Genomic DNA, 13,989 nt, shown 5'->3' with positions numbered 1-13,989 from the left:
CATAGACGCAAAGATCCGATCGTACGAATCGTGGATTCGTACGATTTTCGGACCGTGTGTGGAGAGTCCCGACATTTTTCGTCCGTCGGAGATCGGTCGTTCGGTCGATCGGACAGGTTAGAAAATTTCTGTCGCCTGCCGATAATATCTCTGCGTGTATTGCCGATCGTATGATTTTCAGAGGGAGACTGTCACTAGTGTTGTCAGACATAAGTATCGTACGATTGCTGTCAGGGGCAGAACATTGGGTGATCTGTTCTTATTTGATCGGAATGGTAAAGACTTTGAACTGAATGGTTAGTGGGGGGTCGGGAGATGGGAAAGTCCGATCGTACGTTGATTCGTACGATCGGATCTTTGCGTCTATGGCCAGCTTTAGAGAGAGACAGCTCCTACAGCAGACCCTTGCAAACCCTTGCAAAGGCTATTACAGTTGCTAGCCAATTTGAAACAGCAGTGGCAGAGGCTAAAACTCTCTGACTGTGAATTCAGCACTGTGAGCTAACAATGCACAGTCACAGGCAAAATACAGTGCTAAGGAAAGGGATTCACCTACACTGCAAAACCACAAATTTTGTCCTGCAAAAGCTGTACAGTGCCACAAATGCAAAAAGGTAGGACCTTTTGATAAGATCTGCCATAGTTCTGCTAAAGATGTTCATGGAGTAACCAGGCCCGGATTTGCGGCAAGGCCCCATAGGCCCGGGCCTAGGGCGGCAAAATATAGGGGCGGCATGCCGCCCAGCCGCATTATGGGGACGTGTGCGTCCCCATTCAATTACAGCAGCTGCGCCGGCGTTTTTTCGCCGGCGCGCTGGGAAGGGGAGGTGTAGGTGGGCGCTAGGACCGCACGGCCGCCTGGTCGTCGGTGTTAGCAAAGTCTTTGGGCAGAAGGTCTGTGTACAAGGTGTTAAACAGAATCGTAGTAGGAACTGGCCGGGTCGAGGCAGGCAGAAAGTGAGTGTAAACAAATCAGGCCGGGTCTGGGCAGGCAGCGTTCAAAGCGAGGTCAGGCAGGCAAGGGTCAAAACCGGGAGATCAATCAGAGGGATAAAGCAGAAGAGGTATTTGAAATCCAGGCAATGGTTCAGGATATAAAGGTCAGAATCACCAGGAACAGGCAGGGGTCACAACAGATAATCAGAAACAAGCTCAGAGTCCAGAATAGCAAAAGCTAAGGCACCAGGAACAGACCTATAACGGGCAATGAGAACCAGTGGAATGGCCCTTTAAATATTTGAATTTTCGCACCGTTGCATGCTGACGTCATCACGCCAGCGCACATGCGCATATAAAGCAGGAGAGGCGTGCCACGCACGCCCTTAATGAAGCGGACCTGCCGTCCCCCCACTAGACCACCAGGGTAAGCCTATACAGATGCGCACTAAGTTACATGTTGCAGACATCATCAAACCACAGAATACTGTGCCTACAAAATCATCTGCTGCTGACATTGTGAAGCGTCAACAAGCCAAATGCAAGGCTTATACTGATAGAAAATGTGGTACCAGAGAATTACACTTTCAGCCTGGATCTAGAGTCAGAATTAAGAAACCAGGAATACTGAAACAATCTAAATTTACTACACCGCTTGAAGTTAGACGCCAGCGAGGACCATACACATATGAACTGATGGAACGCAGATGGAATGCAAGTGGTCTTGCTCCTGTTAGATTTGACTTTGGAGAATCTCCATTTGATGAAGGACATTTTCCTACTCCTGATGTCAACTTTAATATGCCTGAAGAAACTGAACCTATAAGGTGTACTCAGAGAATCAGAAAACTACCTGCATGGACCATTTCTAACAGTATATGCCCAAAATATCCTTAAGCACAAAGGTAAAACATCCTAGATATGAATGGCAGGGACCTGCTGAACAGTTTAATGCCAATATGTTACTACAAAATTATGTTATTTGTAGAGGACTTAAAGGAGAATTCAACCCCTTGCCGCAAAAATCCCTTCCCCCGCTGCATAGGCCCCCCTCCCTGCTCCCCCCCCCGGCCTACCTCCCCCAGGGTAAATGTCCCTAACTTGTTACTTACCCCTCCTTCTAGGTCCTCTCCAGCAGAGTTCACGGCAGCCATCTTCTCCCGAGCGCTCATCTTCCTGTATTCAGCAGCGTTTGGTGGCAGACGCGCAGTAGGAGGCATTTACCGGTAAGAATCTACTCTGCATGAGTCGAAAGTCACAAAGTTTCCGAAAAAAGAAATCGGAAACTTCGTGACTTTCGGGGGCATGCACAGTTGGAGGCATTTGCCGGTATGGAGCTACTGCGCATGCGCCCGAAAGTCACAAAGTTTCCGATTTCTTTTTTTGGAAACTTCGTGACTTTCGGCGCTTGTTCAGTAGATCCTTACTGGTAAATGCCTCCTACTGAGCATGCAACACCAAACGCTGCTGAATACAGGAAGAAGAGTGCTCGGGAGTAGATGGCGGTCGTGAACTCCGCTGGAGAGGACCTAGAAGGAGGGGTAAGTAACAAGTTAGGGGCATTTACCTGGGAGGGAGGTAGGCCGGGGGGAGGGATTTTTGCGCCTAGGGGGTTCTCCTTTAAATTGAATATTGCACACAAAATTTTTACAGGTAAAAACAAGTCATCAAGAACTATGCTGTGTGCAATAAAGTCACAAAAACTCAGTGAAACTAATTGATGGTCAAAATAGCAGCTACTGCAGTTTTGTTGTATTTTACTGCACAAACAAGCACTTATTCAAGCGTATACACCTCTATAAATACACTATTTTATACTGTTTTTACACTGTTTGCCCTAAATCATTTTACACAGTTTGATATATAGGCCCCCAACCCTTAGAAACAATATTTAGGAAATTTTACAATGCTTAACATTTAAACTGAGCATCAGAGACATTACATATTTGGGTGTAAGGTCATCACCAGAAATGAACATGTCAGCAGACAAAAGAGTAAACCTTAAAAAACTGCTTTGCAGTTCTACATTCTAGAACTTTCCAGGATATTGTATTAGACCAGTGCTTCCCACTTTACCCCATACCTGTTTTTACCCACACTTCGCTTTTCATTTCCTATGACCATTATTTTAAATAATTATTAGCATTACAATAATGAGTAGTAATGGGTGTAAAATATTGCAGCGAAAATGCCCATAGACTATAATGGATAGTGAGAAAAATTGGAAGGAGTTGCATGAAAAAAGGCCATGAACTTCAAAGCATTTGGCAAACTCTCGCTTTTTCACAAATCGCTATATATTATTGCATAATAACACGTGTATGTGTACTGTTTTAGCTTTACCTTGAAAACACAAATAAAGAATTAATAAAAAAACACTTTAATGCAATTTATCAGGGCAGGTAATTCACCTCATCTAAGATTATCTCTTACTGTGATACAATATGGTGGGTGTCTGCACAACTCCATCTGTGTCTTTATTTCTTTTCAAATTTTTTTTATTTAATTTGCAATAAACAAGCAGAATGTTTGACAAGCTACATATGTACAGTTTCAAGGAATAATAACATTCTGCATTCAAAAGTACTTGGCAATCTTACAATAACTCTCTAACCAGGATTCAAATATGGTAAATAAGAAATTATTGCGAATGGTTTATACACAATATCAACATAGTAGTTATTTTCTCAGACCACACCTTCCATGAAGCTATGAACATATGGATGAACTGCTTTTTGTTCTCTTCTAATGATGCTAACTAAATTGACCATCTTTGTCTGAATTGTTTCCTCCGGCTCAGACTGGAGCAATGGGGTCCCATTCGGACTGCCACATATAGGGACTTCTAGGCAGTCACCGGGGGCCCCCTCCCGGCTTCCCTCTGTGCTTCTGTGAGAACGGCAGTATGGCGTGCGCCTGTGCAGCCACTGATATGGCTCACACCTGCGCAAATGCCGGTATGGCGCACACGCCTGCACAAACAACGGAAGATCACCTGGAGGTGCAGAGGCACAAGTGCTTTTTCAAGGGGGCACCCGGTCGGGGGATCAGGTCTGGGCCAACGGGAGCCCATGAGCGTCTTCTTCCTTACCTTCGGCAATTTCCATCTCTTTCATCGCATCTGCAGTTGTAACGAACCAGAAGATTGCTCCACATGCGCCGATATGCCACTCACTTCACGAAGATTACTGAAGCGACAAAGATGTTGCGCTTGTGCTCTGCTGCGCTTTTCTGAAAGTGCAGATCAGAATTCCTAGAGGGGACGCATAATCTGCTGTAGCACTGTGCAGGGGGGCAGGGAGGGGGGCCAGCGGAGTGGTGCCAGTGGGGACGTTTGCCTAAAGGGGGATTTACAGTAGTTTTCACTTAAGTAAAACCGGGAAACAAAAGATGAAATTTAGTTTATTTTGTTTAGAGAGAATTGTCCAAGTTATTATGGTATCTCGGTATATAGGGTTTCTCTTGATGTCAGCATGTTGAGCTGACCAATTTTTATGGAGAGAAGAAACAATATATGCTTTCAAGTCTATTATTATTTCCAGACAACCATTATTATGTATCTTGTATCTGAGCCAAAAGTATATTTCCTGAAATCTGGTACATCTAAATCTAATCTAAAGAGATCTTTGCGCTTTTATTATGCCAAATAAAATTATTTAAAGTTTGGTCTAGTTCAGGGGTAGGCAACCCGCGGCTCCGGAGCCTCATGCGGCTCTTCATCCTGCTTGCTGCGGCTCGGTCTTGCCTGTCACGTCATCTATACAGCCCTCACACCTGCTGGCGGCTTATTTAGTGTGCGACCATGGTAAGCTAACGGTTAGCTTACCACGGTCGCACACTGTCAAGGAGCCGGGAGCTCCCTCCAGGGAGGTAGTCTGGATCAAGGAGGAAGCCCTCTAGTGGGAGCAAGGTCACGGTATACAAAGGGTTAAGCAGAATCAGTAGTAGTGGTCACAGGCAGGAGTTAACAAGGGCAGGCAGATCAGATGCAAAAGTCCAAAGTCCAGGCAAAGTTCAATAACACAAGCAGGTAACAGGAATCACAGGTAGGGAGCAGGAATCAAGGCTGGAAGCAGGAATCAAGGCTGGGAGCAGGAATCAAGGCTGGGAGAAAGCAGGACAGGAACCCAGGTTCAAAAGTGGTTTGAATCCTATTCTTGGGCGCCGTCACAGTGTTTTGGGCGCCCTTTTATGACGAGAACCCGACACCAGTGATGACAACATCATGCAGCGACGCTGCAGCCATGTGTTCAGCATGGGCGCCGCCATCTTGGATCTTCACTGTGACCGATGGGAATGTAAACAGCTCCGTCGGGTACTTCTAGCTCCAACTTCAGAAGCATCCACCTAGATGAAGAAAGGTAACTCCGGATCAGGATGGTGGCGAACCGAAGCAGAAGTGAAGGCATCCTTCAAGGATTGAAAAGCTTCTATAGCAGGCGGGGGCCATGAGCTGAGTTTACACCCTTTTCGGATGAGGGCCAGGATAGGAGCAATACGAGAAGAGAACCCCTTAATGAATTTCCGGTAGTAATTGGCAAAACCAATGAATCTCTGGATTGCCTTGGTGCTCAGCGGTAGGGGCCACTGTTGGATTGCAGACACTTTCACCAGATCCATCTCAAAACCCTCTGGGGAAATGATATAGCCCAGAAAAGGAATCTTGGACACTTCAAACACGCATTTCTCCAGCTTGGCAAAGAGGGAGTTCTTCCTCAAATGAGAGAGTACTTCCTTCACCTGGGAGCGATGGCTTGCTAGGTCCTTGGAGAAAATCATGATGTCATCAAGGTACACGACCACAAACTTTCCCAAGAGATCCCGGAAAATGTTGTTCACAAATTCTTGGAAGACAGCGGGGGCATTGCAGAGACCAAAGGGCATCACGAGGCATTCATAGTGCCCATCACGAGTGTTGAATGCTGTCTTTCATTTGTCACCTTCATGGATGCAGATGACGTTATACGCCCCACGGAGATCCAACTTAGTGAAGATTTTAGCCCCCTTCAGTTGGTCAAAAAGTTCTGCAATCAGAGGCAAGGGATACCGGTTCTTAACGGTGATTTTATTAAGACCCCGGTAGTCAATACAAGGACGTAGGCCTCCATCCTTCTTCACCACGAAGAAGAATCCAGCCCCTGCAGGAGAAGTAGAAGGGTGAATAAACCCCCGCTAGAGATTTTCTTGGATATATTCCTTCATGGCAGAGGTCTCTGCTGGGGAGAGAGTATAAGTGCGACCTCTAGGAGGCATGGTTCCAGGCAGGAGATCAACTGGACAATCGTAGTGACGATGAGGAGGGAGAAATTCTGCAGACATTTTACAGAAGACATCGGAGAATTCCTAGTAGAAGGAAGGAAGCACCTTCAAATCTGACATAGAAATATTCACCCTCTGGATGGGTTCAGCAGGAAGGCAGTGCTGTTGGCAGTATGGACTCCAACGGGAAACCTGCCCCGAGGACCAATCAATGATAAGGTTATGCAGGCGTAACCAGGGAAGCTGACTGGAACAGAAGGACGGGAAATAATCAGGAACGATAACTTTTCTTTGTGTAAAGTCCCAACCTGCACAGGCAATTCCCCAGTCGTCATAGTGATAAACTCGGATTGAAGGGGTCGGTCATCAATGGCGGTTAAAGGAAGTGGAGGAGTCAATGGAAACAGGGGAACATTCATATACTTGGCAAAGAGAGCGTCCATGAAATTTCCGGCAGCTCCAGAGTCAATAAAAGCTGAGCCAACAATGGTCTTAGTGGACAGACGGATCTGTAAAGGCAGAAGAAACCTGTGAGAATTTTCTTGTGACTTGGGAGTAACACCCCCTACATGAGTCTTTCCAAGGTTACCTTGAAGAGGGGAACTCTGAGGCTTCACAGGACAGGAGTTGGCAAAGTGAGATTGACCCCCACAGTAGAGACAAAGTCCAGCCGTACGTCTCCGGAGTTTCTCCTGTTCGGAGAGACAAGCTCTCCCGACATGCAATAACAGAAGGCTACTGGGGGATAGAAGGTAACAGAGGTCTTTGAAAGCGAGGAGCCAACATGGGTTGAAATTTCTTGACTCGGCCCCTATCAGCTTGATGTTCTCTCTGACGGGTGTCCACCTTGACAGACAAAGCAATGAGGTCTTCAACCTGCATGGGTAATTCACGGGAGACCAGATCATCTTTGAGGCGAATAGAGAGACCATTGTAGAAGGCAGCATGATAGGCATCATTGTTTAGGCATATTCCGCTACACTCCGACTCCCTTGGTGGATCTGGAACAGACGAGAAGCAGCGGTCACCACCCGACCGGGGGCATCGAATTCCTTCAGGAAGGCTTTAGCATCATCAATTAAAGGAAACTCCTTCTCCCAGTGCGGAGATGCCCATTCAAGTGCTTTCCTTGCCAGACAAGTGATCACGAAACCAACCTTAGCTCGCTCAGAGTTAAATTCTGCAGGTTGCAGGGCGAACCGAATCTGGCACTGATTCACAAAACCACGACAGGCTTGAGGGTCGCCACTGTAGAGAGGCGGTGCAGGAATACGTGGACCAGAAGTGGAGGACTGTGTAGCCATGTCTAGCGTGGGCGTTGTTGGCGTTGGAGTAGTCGGCGTCAGCATGGATAACTTTTCCAAAATCGCCTCCAGCGTGTGTCCGACATAATTTTGCCGAGCTTCGTACGCCTCCATGCGAGTATGCAGACCTTGAAAGGCCCTGCCGAAATCTGGCTGAGCTTCCTCAGTGGGATCCATGGCCCAAGAATAATGTCAGGGAGGTAGTCCGGATCAAGGAGGAAGCCCTCTAGTGGGAGCAAGGTCACGGTATCCAAAGGGTTAAGCAGAATAAGTAGTAGTGGTCACAGGCAGGAGTTAACAAGGGCAGGCAGATCAGATGCAATAGTCCAAAGTCCAGGCAAAGTTCAATAACACAGGTAACAGGAATCACGGGTAGGGAGCAGGAATCAAGGCTGGAAGCAGGAATCAAGACTGGGAGCAGGAATCAAGGCTGCGAGAAAGCAGGACAGGAACAAAAGTGGTTTCAATCCTATTCTTGGGCGCCGTCACAGTGTTTTGTGCGCCCTTTTATGACGAGATCCCGGCACCAGTGATGACATCATCATGCAGCGACGCTGCAGCCATGTGTTCAGCATGGGCGCCGCCATCTTGGATCTTCACTGTGACCGCCGGGAATGTAAACAGTGCCATCGGGTACTTCTGGCAGTCCTGACACACACCCAGGAAGCCGCCAACAGGTGCGAGGGCTGTATAGACGTCCCAGGAGTGACAGGCAAGACCGAGCCACAGCAAGATGATTCATCATTGTCCTTCCATGGTCACACTCAAGACAAGAGAGGGAAGATCATCATGGAGCTTCAGAACATAAATCACATGAAACAGATGAGAACACTGGCATTTAATAGGGCTATTCAGTGTTTAATATATTTCAAAGTAGGCCTATGCATACACACTGCACTTCTGTTTGTTGAATTCTGTTGTTGTAACAATTAAAATTAAAAAAAGGTTAAAACTTTTAAAAGTTTCTAAACTGTGTTTTTTTTTGCGGCTCCAGATTATTTTTCTTTAGTCGAAGAGGGGGCAAAATGGCTCTTTTGATAGTAAAGGTTGCTGACCACTGGTCTAGTTTTTTAATATCTACATGCATGCATAGAAGTCAAAGCAAGAAACGCTCCTTTGGAGTGATTGGAGAGGTATAAGGCCTCTTTTTAGCATCAAAACAGGCAGTCTCCTGGATAAGCCCACTTGGGTGGGGTGTAATAAAAGTCACAAAGAAAGAAAAACAATTTACAAAAATAAGTAAATTCCCATTTTGCAATGTAATATTCTGCATTAGAATGTTATTGCACTGCAAATTTGTATTGAGCATTGCACACCTTTGATGAAGTGCTTGAAGGTGGCATAATCTTTTGGAGAAAACATAACTTTTTGAAACTATAAAATTCACAAACCATCTTCCACTGTTGGAAGTGGGTGGTCTCTAAACAGTTTCAGGGTTCGCAAAAGCCATATAGGCATGGGACCTATTATCCAGAATGCCCGGGACCTGGGGTCTGGATAAAAGATCTTTCCATAATTTGGACCTTCATACCTTATTAGAAAATCATGTAAACATTAAATAATCCCAATAGGATGGATAATAATCCCAATAAGGATTAATTATATTTTAGTTGGGATCAAGTACAATGTACTGTTTTATTATTACAGAGAAAAAGTAAAAAATTTTTTTAAAATCCAACGGGTTTCCGGATAACAGATGTATTAAATTCGCTCAAAGGAAAATTTGTTCACACAAAAGCACACATTTTCACATTGCGAATAGGTTTCCCATTACCGAATTTTATTATATCCCCCATTAAAAGTTTATATTTTCCCTGCTGGAATGATTACTTTTAGCATGAAAATTATTGTATGAACTGTTATTTTTCCCCATTTGATCTGTATCTGGGATTAATAATTAAGATGGTTGTTTGTGCTCAGAGCTGATGCTGATTGGAGTACTGACTTCCCCTAGGAAAATGAATGTGTTCAATTACTGAAAGCAGTCAAACACAATCTGACAAACTGACTAACCTGCAGGTCTGATTTGATAAATAAGTCAATTCATTTGGACTTTTCTGGCTTTCAGATGACCTTCACGAAAGTGTGGATACATTGGTATTTCTATGGCTTGGAATACCATATTAAATATACTGAATTTACTGCCCCAGCTTAAAGGTTTAGCAGATCTATAACAGTACTAGGCCTTCAAAGTTATCCCCATCTTGGATTTTATTAAGAGTGTCAGTGACACTGCACTTGCTGAGTGTGCCCTGTCAGCTGTCGACAAGCTAAAGTTAGGGGTTGTTTAAAGGAGAACTATACCCTAAAATGAATATAGCCAAAAAATGCCATATTTTATATACTGCACATATTGCACCAGCTTAAAGTTTCAGCATCTCAATAGCAGCAATGATCTAGGACTCCAAACTTGTCACAGGGGTCACCATATTGGAAAGTGTCTGCCACATGCTCCGTGAACTCTGAGCAGCTGTTGAAAAGCTAAGCTCAGGGGTCGTCACAAATTATCAAGCAGAAAAAGGTTTGTCTGTAATATAAGCTGATGCTACAAGGCTGACTATTAAATTATCTTGCTAGTTGTACAGGTTTCTGTGCTGCCATGTAGTAATTATCTGTATTAATTACTAATCAGCCTTATATTGTGACATTTATATTCTATGTGTACTATATATTGTGAGTCGGTCCCTTAGCTCAGTAACTGACAGCAGCACAGAGCATGTGCAGAGAATCAGCAGAAAAGAAGATGGGGAGCTACTGGGGCATCCTTAGAGGTACACATTTTTACTTGCCTTGGGCTGGTATAGAAGCCAAAAACATATTGTACAACATTTCTAGCCTACTTCTTTAGTTAGGCTTTAGGTCTCCTTTAAAATCATCAGAAGAAAGTTTGTTTGCCATATGATCTGATGCTACAAGACTGATAATTAAATCCTAATACACTGCCTTCTGGACTGGTACAGACCCCCAAAACATAATGAATAGCTTTTCTATCTTACTTGTTTGTTAGGAAAAAGAACTTCAATTGCATGAAGAATTTAGATGGCAGGCCAATTGCCACTGTGCTGAAAACCACCAGGCATTTTGATGTATCAAGAAATTCTTAAATTCCACAAAAAAATAATGTTAAATGAACAGGCATAAAATAGTGAAATGCCAATGAGCTAAAACATAATGTGGTTCTTGCTAAAAACCTGTCCAAACAAGGCAAAACAATGGGTTTTGGGGCCCAGTTTAACTTTGCATTGCTATACAGACAAGCTGAAGTTGGTTAATGAGCACCCTCATTTAGTACAAGACATTTCTCTTGGTGGAATTCAGGTCCATTCTCTGAATTTCCTTTTCCAAAGTTTCTCCATGAAGTTTATTTCCAAAAAATGTAATTTGTTTAGAGTAATCCATTATTATTTCCAGACAGAAATTCTATAAGCTTTGTACAGTGAAATGTGCATCCTGTGATAAGGTGCTAAGCATATTACAGAAATGAAGCAAAGGGGCATGTATGTCAAAGAAAAACATTTAGTCAGCTTTTAGACTTTTTATTTATCTAATTTATATTGAGCCACACATTTCAGCAGCCCTTTTACAGAGATTATTCATCATTCACATGAGTCCCTTGTGGAGCTTTCACTCTAAGTTCCCTATCACATTCTTACAGAATGTACTATGTTAATAGGAATGCCCAGAGCAAAATCATGAAGAAAAAATACATACTCCTTGCAGTGCTTGCGCTAGAATCAAACTCAGGACCCCCAGCTCTGCAAGACAGAAGTGCTACCCACTGTGCCACTGCCCAATTAACCCTAGTTGTTTTACTGAAATTGTATTTTCAAGGGATTGTTCATCTTCAAAAACTTTTTTCAGTTCAGTTGATTTCAGATAATTCACCAGAAATCAAGACTTTTTCCAATTACTTTCTATTTGTGACCATTTTTCTAAAATTGAAGTGTAAAGGTCATTGTTTCAGTTTCTTATATCTTTCTATAGCAGCTCTAGGAGGGGGTGGGGTCGCCGACTCTGCAACTGTTTCAAACGGATACATTAAATTGATGCATTTGTTATTTTTGTCTCTGCTGAGCAGAAATCCTGAATTTCATTAAAGGCAGCTTTTATAATTGATACAATAGTTGCTAATATTCCACAGATGCAGCATAGAAATGTATCAATGAAATGTAGCAAAATCTAACAATTGAGAATCTGCACCTGGATAACTGAGCTGTCAGACTGAAATACCAGGGACAGGAATACTAAATTTTAGACTTCAATTTTGGAAAAACTGTAAAAAAAAAAAAAAAATTTTAAGTATTTGAAAAAAGTCTTTACTTCTGGTGAGTAATCTGAGAACTGAGAAAAGTGTTTAGAAGGTGAACAAACCCTTTAAAGGTTGCACTTACTACCTGACTATGGGCTGCCCATTGTTGTGCTTTATATAAAATTAAATAAAGGGAATTGGCCTGGAACATAATATTTGTACTTGAATAGAGCACTGGCTGAAGGGTAGATTACAATTAGTGGTAAATGCAACATTTTATAATTGGACCACTGTTGTAAGTAGAATACTGCAGGGGTCTGTCCTTGGTCCTTTGCTTTTATTATTATGTTTTTTAATTAATGACCTTGAGGTGGGCAATGTCCTTGAGGTGGGCATTGTAAGTACTGTCTCTATGTTTGCTGATGATACCAATATATACAAACCTATAGAGGGGATTCACAATGCCCCATGCAATTGTGAAAAAAAGGTTGCAATTTGCCTTTTTTTGTTGTATTTTTTACCCACTGTGTGTGGTATCATCAGAGACCTGCAATCTGAGCCTAGAATCAAGTGTGGTCTGCATTAGGCCATGCTCAATACTAAGGTGGTGGGTGAGCGGTGATATATATAGACATATCTCCAGGCCTGGATTTGGGGAGCCTAGGGCAGCAAGATGTTAGGGGCAGCAAGCAGGCGCTCCTAGCATCTTCTCTATATCTTGTAGTAAAACAGTCCATCCCAATTCCTTCCAAAAGCAGAGCAACCGCCCCCCACATTGACCCGCTGCAGCCGGCAGCAGCTTGTGTATTGTGAAGAATGTTACTGACAAGGCCGCCGTCACCGTGTAGCTAAGCCACCCCAGCTCCCACTGTGCGCCTGTGCTCTACTCTGTCTTCATTCCAACAGAGAGAGAGTAGAGAGCGGTGGCGCGGTGATGTCATCACGCGACTGCGCATGTGCGCGCATCACTCGGCGCGGGCGTGGCACCACCCTGATTAAAACTAGAGGGAGCTGCCTCCTGAGCGCATTGCGTGAGCCGTGGACTGGTATGCAACTTAGTGAAACAGCACAGCCAGGACAGCCAGGAGCATGTGAATTTGGCTGGCTGCCTCAGGCTGCAACTGAAATCATTCAGCTACAAGCAGTGACAGGGGCGATGAACGGCAGTGGGCCTAGGGGCGCCCACTATGTAAATCTGGCCCTGCATATCTCCAATGTTAGTACACATGCCCCTAAGAGGCATGCTTTGACATTAATGTCCCCAGGGGTTGTAAATAACCCCTTGTAAGTTCCATGCAGAATGTTGCCACATTTCAGAGAAATTGAACTGACAGCAAACTGGCAAATGAGGTTCAGTGTTGAAAATGCAAGGTTATAATTGCTAACATAAATGCACTAAACTCTAAATAGTAGTAATCCAATTACTTTTATTCATGTTACTTGGTTTACTAGGGTCTTAGGACACTTTGTCTCTATTGTATGGATTTTTGGGTACAGCTTATTAATTCCAAGGGTGAAGGATCATTAATTGTAATTGTCCCCCTACAGAAAAAAAGATGATGCTTATTCTATTAGACTTAGCAGCTTTGATACAAATTGATAACTGCATATGCATATGCAAAATTGTAAAAGAGCAGACAATCAAATAAAGCAATTATAGTAGGCGCTCGTACTGAAAGCACTGAATTTGCACCTAATTTGCAGATAGGTTGGGCAGGTATTATACAGTACATATATATTTTAAATTGTGTAGTATATCGTTTAGACAACATTCAAGGCAAGGTAGAATATATAAAGCTCAAACGTTAACTGAGGTCTAAGATTTTATAGTACATATCACAAGGGTCTGACCGGCTGTGACAAAACTTAATATAATAAAACTCTGTTTCTCTGAAATGGAGGGGGATTAATAAATCTTGCAGTTCTATTAAATGTTGACCTCTGAGGACACAGGTGCATAATCCCCAATAGTCTGCTATTATTTAACTGACAATTGTCCTCCAGCAGCCACCCTCGCTTTTGCCAAGCTGAACACTCTCTCGCCTTGAATGCTCAAAGATAAATAATCTACAACATATCCCATCTGGACCCATGACAGGATGCAAACATGTAAGCACTTATTGTAATATTACTAGACCTTTCCACACTTTCAGAGCACCAGCTGCAGAAAGAAAATATTTAGCACTTCTTTAGTTTCAGAGGGAGGAGGCTGGGGAGGTAAGCATAATCCATCAAAGAAAA

At 43.6% G+C, this 13,989-nt stretch overlaps 1 protein-coding gene across 2 annotated transcripts in view; it reads right to left on the bottom strand.

Moving 5' to 3' along the window:
• The window catches only part of LOC108698296 (astrotactin-2-like), a 1,031,088-nt gene that overhangs the window by 280,144 nt on the left and 736,955 nt on the right, over positions 1 to 13,989 (bottom strand). The window lies entirely within an intron of this gene.

This window comes from Xenopus laevis, chromosome 8L, assembly GCF_017654675.1.
Source record: "Xenopus laevis strain J_2021 chromosome 8L, Xenopus_laevis_v10.1, whole genome shotgun sequence".
NCBI classification, from domain to species: domain Eukaryota; kingdom Metazoa; phylum Chordata; class Amphibia; order Anura; family Pipidae; genus Xenopus; species Xenopus laevis.
This window is presented reverse-complemented; position numbering and strand designations above follow the sequence as displayed.